At 41.4% G+C, this 8394-nt stretch overlaps 1 pseudogene; it reads right to left on the bottom strand.

Moving 5' to 3' along the window:
- Positions 1 to 7067: 7067 nt before the first annotated feature.
- Positions 7068 to 7998, bottom strand: LOC118716778 (annotated as a pseudogene).
- Between the last annotated feature and the right edge of the window lie 396 nt (positions 7999 to 8394).

Here is an 8394-nt window from a genome sequence, read left to right as displayed (position 1 = left end):
TGCTTTCCATGGTGGTTTTTTCAGTCTACATTCCCACCAGCAGTGAATGAGGGTTCCCTTTTTCCACAATCTCTCCAACACTTGTTGTTGCATGTCTTGTTGGTAATGGCCACTCTAACAGGTGTGAGGTGATATCTCATTATAGTTCTAATTTGCATTTTCCTAATTGCCATTGAGGTTGAACATCTTTTCAAATATCTATTGACTGTTTATATGTCTTCTTTGGAGAAGTGTATTTTCAGGTCCTCTGCCCACATTTTGATTATTTATTTGTTTCGTCTTGAGTTTTGAGTTTTTTATATATTTTGGAAATTAACCGTTATCAAAGCTACTGTTTGCAAATATCATCTCCCATCTGATTAGCTGTTTGTTTTGCTGTCCGTTTCTTTTTCTGTGCAGAAGCTCTTCATTTTAATATAGTCCCATTCATTAATTTTTGCCTTTCCCTCCCTGTCATTTATGACAACATGGATGGGCCTTGAGAACATTATGCTAAGTGAAATAAGTCAGACAGAAAAAGCTAAGAACCACAGGGTGTCACTCATGTGTGGGATATAAAACAGAAACTTATGAGCACAAACAGCAGTGTGGTGGTTGCCAGAGGGAAGGGACTATGGGAAGAAGGAGGTTCCAATATAAGGTGACAGGAGAAGACCTGACTTTGGGTGGTGGGTACATGGTGTTATGTACAGATTTTGTAACTTAGAAATCCACACATTAAATCTATATGATCATGTTGACCAATGTCATCCCAATACATGAGATAAAATAAAGTAAAACTCTAACTGGCCATGTGCATGGATCAGAGTCAAATTAAGGAAACAGGGCACATACCAGGTGGCTCACTGAGGGATTACATTTCAGGTCCAGGTGCAATGGTGATGGAAACACAGTGAAACTGAACAGGGCAGGAAGGTTTCCCCCTCACTTACCTCCCCCCCACTCCTACTCCCCCATCCAAGATCAGCAGCATTGGGGGTGCCAATCACTGGGGTTGGATGACAGGGAAAAGAAACCTCTGCTAAGCAGCAGGGCTGTCTGGTGGGATATGGGGGGGGGGAGGGACAAATGGGACAGCCTCAGTTCTCCCACCAGTCCCCGCGCGCCCCCCCACCCCCGCCATGGGAAAAGCTAGACTGAAGCCAGAGAGGAGTTCCTATAGCTTGTGTTTGCTGTGGGCACCAGACCTGCCTGGCAGAGAGAGGGGGGGGGGGGGGCAGGTGGATCTGGAAGCCACCAGCAGGTGAATGGTGCTCCACTAGGAGGCTGAGTGCCTGAAAAGCCAGAATTCTTTGTTAGTGGCTACACATTCTAATTAGCACCCATAAAATAAAAACAATGTGTTCATACATGATTCTTTAAATGTATTAAATAAAAATACATACATAAAAAAAGAAAAAGAAATGGCCCTCAAACAGATGGAGCTACAAAGATGAAATTCAGCAGGAATTCTGGGCTTAAGGTAGGTTCAGGAACCCTGCTACACTGTCAAGGGAAGATAATGAACAGCAGTGTACAGAGAACAATGAATCTGGTATTCGACTTAACTGCAAGCTCAATGTCAAGTCTACCTTTAACACATGATTGTTAACCTCTTTGGGGTCAAGGATTTCCCTTTGAGAGCATGGTAGCAATTAAGTATCTTCACCTTAGAAGCAAGTACAACATGCACTTAGTTGGAGGAAGCTCAAAGAGGAAGCTGGAGGCATCAGCGTTAGCTGGTGGTTTAGAACATGGTGCTCTAGCAACTCTCAGTCAGTCTAGGACCCACACGTATCTCCACCCCTCCAATTTCTTATTGTGCCTTTTCAAAAGTATCAATAACATAACTTCTCTCTGGGTTTCCTCATCTGTAAAGAGGAGATAATAACAGCAGTATCTATCCTCTCCCAGTGTTAACTGCATGAGATTTATAAGCACCAGAGACTTTTTGTTATACTTATATTTTTAGTATATTTAAAACTTATTAATATATTTTGTTATATGTATATTCTATTGTATGTATACTACCAATGCCATTTGCTACCTTATGCAACTTTTTTTTTTTAATCCTCACCTGAGGATATTTTTCCACTTATTTTTAGAGAGAGGAAAGGGAAGGGGAGAAACAGAAAGAAATGTCGATGTGAGAGAAACACAGCCATTGATTGCCTCTTGCACGCACCCCAACCAGGGCCCGGGTGAGGTAGGAGCCTGCAACCTAGGTGCATGCCCTTGATCAGAATCAAACCCAGGACCTTTGGGTGCACAGGCCAATGCTCTATCCACTGAGCCAAACTGGCCAGGGCTAACTTATGCAACTTTTGAGAAACTTTTAAGTTTAATATACAGGGCAGGAGAGGGGATTGTTCCTCTGGGGCTGCTTGCCACTTGGAATAATTACTAGAAACTGAGTTCTAATCTGGGCATCTCATTTTAAAAGAGACGGGTGCCAACTGGAACAGAAGCAAGGGATGCTAACCAGGAAGGTGGGGGGATGTGCAATCTAGGTACAAGAAGACATGTGAAAGAACTAAGCATATTTAGCCTAGATGGTAAAATTAAAGATAGTTAGCTCAGAGAATGGAAGATTTAACTAAATTCTAATACTTAAAAGGTTGCATTGTGGTGGAAGAAAGGGAAGTGTTCTGAATAACTCAAGGGGTCAACGTTTATATAAAGTGCCTTCACACTTGGAACTCAACAAATATTCAGTAGGTCCTTTCTCTTTCTGTTCCCTTTCCTGTCCCCTCCCCACCAAGACTGTAAGGAGAAGTTGTCTGCCACCTTTACCAACCTACCAGAGGCAGGAGACACATTTAAGTGGTTAGACCTTGGCCAGTGGTGTTAGGCTCACCAAGTGATGATGCCGGGCCCCGTGTGAAGTTGGATTCGGTCTTTAATTTCTCTGAACCTATTTGTAAACCTATGATAAATGGAAGATAAGTATTCCTACCTCATAGGGTTGTTGTGAGGATTAAATGTGCTGCGTACATAAAAGGTATTTAGAGCAGGGCCTGACATTTAGCAAACACTTGAGCAATTGCTTTGATTATGTTGATTTCACATCCCTGAAAACCAAATTACATTGTAATTTCCCTTGTCTCCTTATTCTCATAGTTAATGATCTGCTCTTTTATGCAAAACTTCATCTTTTCAAGAAAACAGTTGCATGCATTTCTCTTCAGACATGTAAAAAGCTGGAAAGCTTGATTTCAAAAGTAGTTTAATAGTTGAGGTAATAGCTCCTCATCCCTCACTCTATAGTCCAGAGGGACATCAAAGCGCTTTCTATGGACTCTGTGGTTTGACGTGCTCTTGTGAAGACAGTCAGGTGAGGGTCTGAACCATTCTCAATGTCAAGCACGGTCTAGTTACACAAAACATCCACTGAACAAGCTCATCAGTGAGACCCCCTCACTAAGTGCCTCACAGGATTAACTCCGGGGCAGCTCATACTGCAGTTGAGAGCACAGGACTAAGGCAGCTTGCAAAAGGCAGTTAATAAGAGATTGGGCTCCAGGCTGAAACTGAATCCTGGCTCCATTATCTTTGTGGCTTTGGATATGTCACATAAACTCTCAATTTTCTTGTCTATAAAATGAGAAGCATAATTGATGTGCCTAACTAGTAGGGGTTTCGTGAGATAATGCTTGTAGAGTTTAGCACCAAGTGTTCAATGATGTGATGATAACGATGATGATGTTGATTTCAATATTAAAAAAATGACTACTGTATTTTTCGGACCATAAGACGCTCCGGACCATAAGATGCACCAGTTTTTAGAGAAGGGAAATGAAGAAAAAAAGATTCTGAAACAAATAGTGTCCTAAAATATTTTATGTGCATTAAAACCCAACATCACAGTCATAAACACATGTAATCAACCCTGTAAAGTAAACAGCAGCATTTAGAACCATTTTAGAGCCAGGCAAGCACACAGAGACCACACAGAGCCGGGCAAGTAAAAAAACTTTTTTTTTAAAGTACATGTGTAGGGTATATTTGGACCATAAGACGCAGGGACTTTTCCCCCCCACTTCTGAGGGGGAAAAAGTGCGTCTTATGGTCCAAAAAATACGGTAAGTACTGTGCCTGTTCTACTGCTTTAAGCTGCACAGATAATTAAAGGGGAGGTCAGTGTGGAACTAGGTAGAGCATGCATCTTAGTTCCCAGTCAATGTTTCTAAGGTTCAGACAGATAGATAGGTTCTGAGCCTGATGGTAGAGAAAGGATAGGTTTAGATCTGCAAAGACACTTCCCATGAGCAAAGAGCATGAAGGTTAGAAAATGGAACACCTCAAAGTCTAGTGTGGAAGTGACAGGTAGCTTCAAAAACGACGAGCTACTTTGTGATAATAACCGGCATGGTGGAAGGTAAACACAGCCGTTAGTGGCAGACAGGTGTAGCTTTGATTCCTCAGAAAAATGACCTGACATCTGTAAGCCTCACTGGTCTCATCTTTGCTATGGGGATCCTTTTAGCTTCCTTGTAGAATTCTGAAGAGGATTAAGTGATCTACTGAAGGTAAAATAGTCACCTCAGTGATAGGCCCAAAGTCACCTAGTGATATTCTATCAACACATAAAACAAATACTAAGAGGAATTATATAAATTCACCTGGACAAACACCCAACTGCAAGAGAATTGGGAAAAGCTTACTATCTTCCTTCCATGGCCTCACTCTCTTTACTGTTTTCTATAGATATTTCAAAACCTACAATAAATGTCAGGCATTATCACCAGGGGTAAGATAGAGCTATCATTATCTCATTTAACCCTCACCCAATTCTAGGACAAAGATAATTTTATTTGCCTCAGTTTATAGATTAAATACAAAGGTTTAGGTTTAGAGAGATTAGTCCCTTGTCTAGGCTCACAGGTAGCAAGTGATAGAACCAGAGGTTAAGCCAGGGCAGTTTGGCTCCAAGGACTGCTCTTTGTGTATCTCTGTGGACACCTAGCAGTCCTCCCTGAGACCTCAGGACATGTTCCTCCTGAACTGGACCTGCTACGGCAGCATGGGCCCACTACCTGTATTCAAAAAAAGAAAAACAGCCTTGCAGGGAAAATGTACATAATTGGGCATGAGGTTGGATAGAGAGTAGGCTCCTGCAAGTGCCATTTCAATCTTTCTCTGTAATGTAATTCTCATTTTAATTCATAGCTAACAAATCCTTATACTTCAGGGTGCTGCAGACCTGGCCTCTACTGCCGGGAGAAGTGCTTATTGGAGCTGCTCTCCTATAACGGCAGAGACAGAGTGCCTCCAAAAAAAACACAGAATCTTTCAGAAATAGGTCTGGTTGTGTCAGGTGACATTAATTGCACAGCACAGATGAGCGCCATCAATTGCAACCTTGTTCGTGAGAAGACCATGCCCTCACAGGCACTACTTGGAAACTATTTGTTCCTTTTCTGGCCAAAATAATTGAAAATTAAATTCAAGAACATTATAGAAAATCTGGAGAGGATTCAGTGAAGATAAGAAAAAAAATAGATTAAAATATTAAACTACTGTTTCTAAATGTTTTCTTCTCAATTTTCTCGATGCATTCTCTTCACATCTCATATAACCAATATCACCTCCCTGTCCCTAATTCCTCAAAGGAAAGGGAGGGAAGGAAAGGGAATAAGAAAGGGACAAAGTAAGGAGAGTAGAAAAGGCACATAGGAAGAAAGGGAAGAAAGAATCAGGTAGGTGGGCATCTATATATTTAATGTCTTTGTGAGGTCAGTAACCAGGTAACTAGGATAAAACAAGAGAGCAGAAAACACAGAAAGTTCTCAGGGGAGCACCTCTGTGTACTGACGGGGCCCAAGAGAATGAGCAGGTTTCAAGCAGGTTGAAATTGAAATGCAGAGGCTTCTCGCCTTACAGTGGGGTTACCTGTCATAAACAATAAAACTGTCACAGTTGAAAATATCATGTCAAAAATGTACTTAATACATCTAACCTACAACATATCATAGCTTAGCCTTGTTTCTACTGAATGTGAATGGCTTTTTTACTATCATAAAGTCCAAAAGTCATAAATCAAACCATCGTAAGTCAGGGACTGTCTGTGTTAGAATCAAAGAAGTCAAAGAAATGTGGAGGCAGAATCTCCACACATCACCCATGCTGTTAGTGGCTGAACCTTCCCCAAGAAACCTTGTCACACCTCCCCAGACATAGGACATCTTGTCCTCTGGGCTCTCATGATGCTAGTAATGGTGTCAGGTGAGGGGAAGGAGACTGATGGCCGTGACATGTGTATTTATTTAGATGCTGCACTGAGAGCCTTTAGAGCTGATACACCTTCTATTCATGTGTGCTCACAGTAGGAGGGTAGAAAAGAAGGAAGAATGGAGTCAGAGAGATTCAAAAGCATCTCCTGATCTTAATCAGCATGAGCCACATCTTCCCTTCGAATCTAGCTACACATGCCCGGACTGATTATCAGGAAAGAGGAATAAAATGCATAGTGATTCATATTGTATCTTTTCACTGGAAAGTTTTAAAATTAGCAGCTGCCAAGACAGTGAATAACTAAAACTCAAGGGCAGATATTATGAACTTCATAGACCATTATCTCTAAAATAATTGTTCTGAATAAGCTTTTAAAAATGGGTGATGCCTTTTACATCCCCATCTGTCCCATGCTAATGTATACTCAACTCTTAACTTGTTGCCTTTGAAGTCTTCATTAAGACATTCCAATTAATTACTAAAAAATAGAAAATGCAGCGTAACAACGCCTCATATTTTAGCCATGCTCACTTTACCGTGGTTTCTTTTCCTTGTTACACAATGTTCTGAGGTGAGTGGAGTAAGTACTGTTAATTGCCTCCTGCCCAGAGATGTGGGATTGGAGGAAAGGAAAGCAACAGCACACAGTAGATTGATGTCTGAGCAAAAATGAAAACCTGGATTCTGAGGCTGAGCTTAGCTTTCACCCTGCAGCATGCTGAGAGTAGAATATTCTTGGGGCGTGTCTTTTAAAGCAGAAAAAAAAGGTGCAAATATTTCCCAATTTTGTATATATTAGACATGTTCTCATTTATACTAATGTATTTATTTTAAGTAACTTTTTTTAAATAAAAATAAACACCTTTATTACATGAGCTAAGACAGGAGGGAAAATTATTTATTTGCCTTTCCAGGCCTTGATTTTCCTCAAATAGAACTCCAGCTCCTTGCCTCGGAGCACATAGCCAATCTGCTGGGCCACACTGGCCTGGTCTTGAAGCCATGCATGCCAGAAGCTTGCCCTGCTAGAACTGTTCCTGTAGAAGACTGCTTTTGGCATTCTTTTTCCTTTCATCATATTTCTTCTGAATTTTCTTTGATCGATTTTTTGTTCAAAATCTCTTCATGAGTCAGCTTGGCCCCTTTCTTGAGGCCCAGGGGCAGTGCGTAGTGGGACTCGAACCACTGTCAGTGCTGTCAACGAGCATGATGAAGTTCTTTACTAGGGTCTTGGTGAGGACCAGTTTGCTGTTGGATGCATTGTAGATAACATCAATAGTCCTTGTTTGTTTGTGTGTTTTTTTGTTGTTTTTAAAATATATTTTATTGATTTTTTCTTTTATTTTTTTATTTTATTTTATTTTTTGCAGAGAGGAAGGGATAGAGAGCTAGAAACATCAATGAGAGAAACATCAACCAGCTGCCTCCTGCACACCCCCTACTGGGAATGTGCCCACAATCAATGTACATGCCCTTGACCGGAATCGAACCTGAGACTTTTCAGTCCTCAGACCCATGCTCTATCCACTGAGGCAACCCAGTTTCGGCAATAATCCTTGTTTTGCGTGTACAACACTGAGCCCCAGGAGAAGTTGCCTACGTCCAGCCTCAAGGCTTGGTACTTCTCGTTGCCTCCGGGCATTCAGACTGTGTGTATGCGACAGGGTTCTATCTTAATGTTGGCAGCAGGGCGTCCCAACTTATACTTTTGCTTCTTGTGGTACGGCTTTCTCTTGCCCAAGGTTTTTCGGTGCTTGTGCCAGTTGTCCCGAGAGATACCCATAGATAGGCTATAAGTTAACTTTTTATCGCTCTCATGCAGCTCTGGTTTTCAAACTTCTTTTAGCAGCATAACCTTTTAATCAAAATTTCATGCCGAAGTCCTCTATGAAAACCAGAGGAAAGTGGAGTTGTACTTCTCTCCAGCTAAATGACTTTAAAAAAGTATTGGTGATCGGAACCTCAGTCTCAATACCAAACACATGAGGAACACCTGGATACCATGAAACAGACCAGAAACCATGTCACAGAACGTGTCCAACTTTTGGTGGAGTGAGAAGAGCAAGGATTTCAAGTCTAACCGATTCCACTTCAAGCCTACCACTCACTCACTGTGTATGTACACTGAGGAGGTAAGGAGGTAATTAGCCTCTCTGAGCCTGAGTTTGTTCATCTGTAAAA

This window comes from Pipistrellus kuhlii, unplaced genomic scaffold (genome assembly GCF_014108245.1).
Source record: "Pipistrellus kuhlii isolate mPipKuh1 unplaced genomic scaffold, mPipKuh1.p scaffold_m20_p_12, whole genome shotgun sequence".
Lineage (NCBI taxonomy): Eukaryota > Metazoa > Chordata > Mammalia > Chiroptera > Vespertilionidae > Pipistrellus > Pipistrellus kuhlii.
The sequence above is the reverse complement of the archived record's forward strand: the minus strand, read 5'-3'. Positions and strand labels throughout refer to the sequence as shown.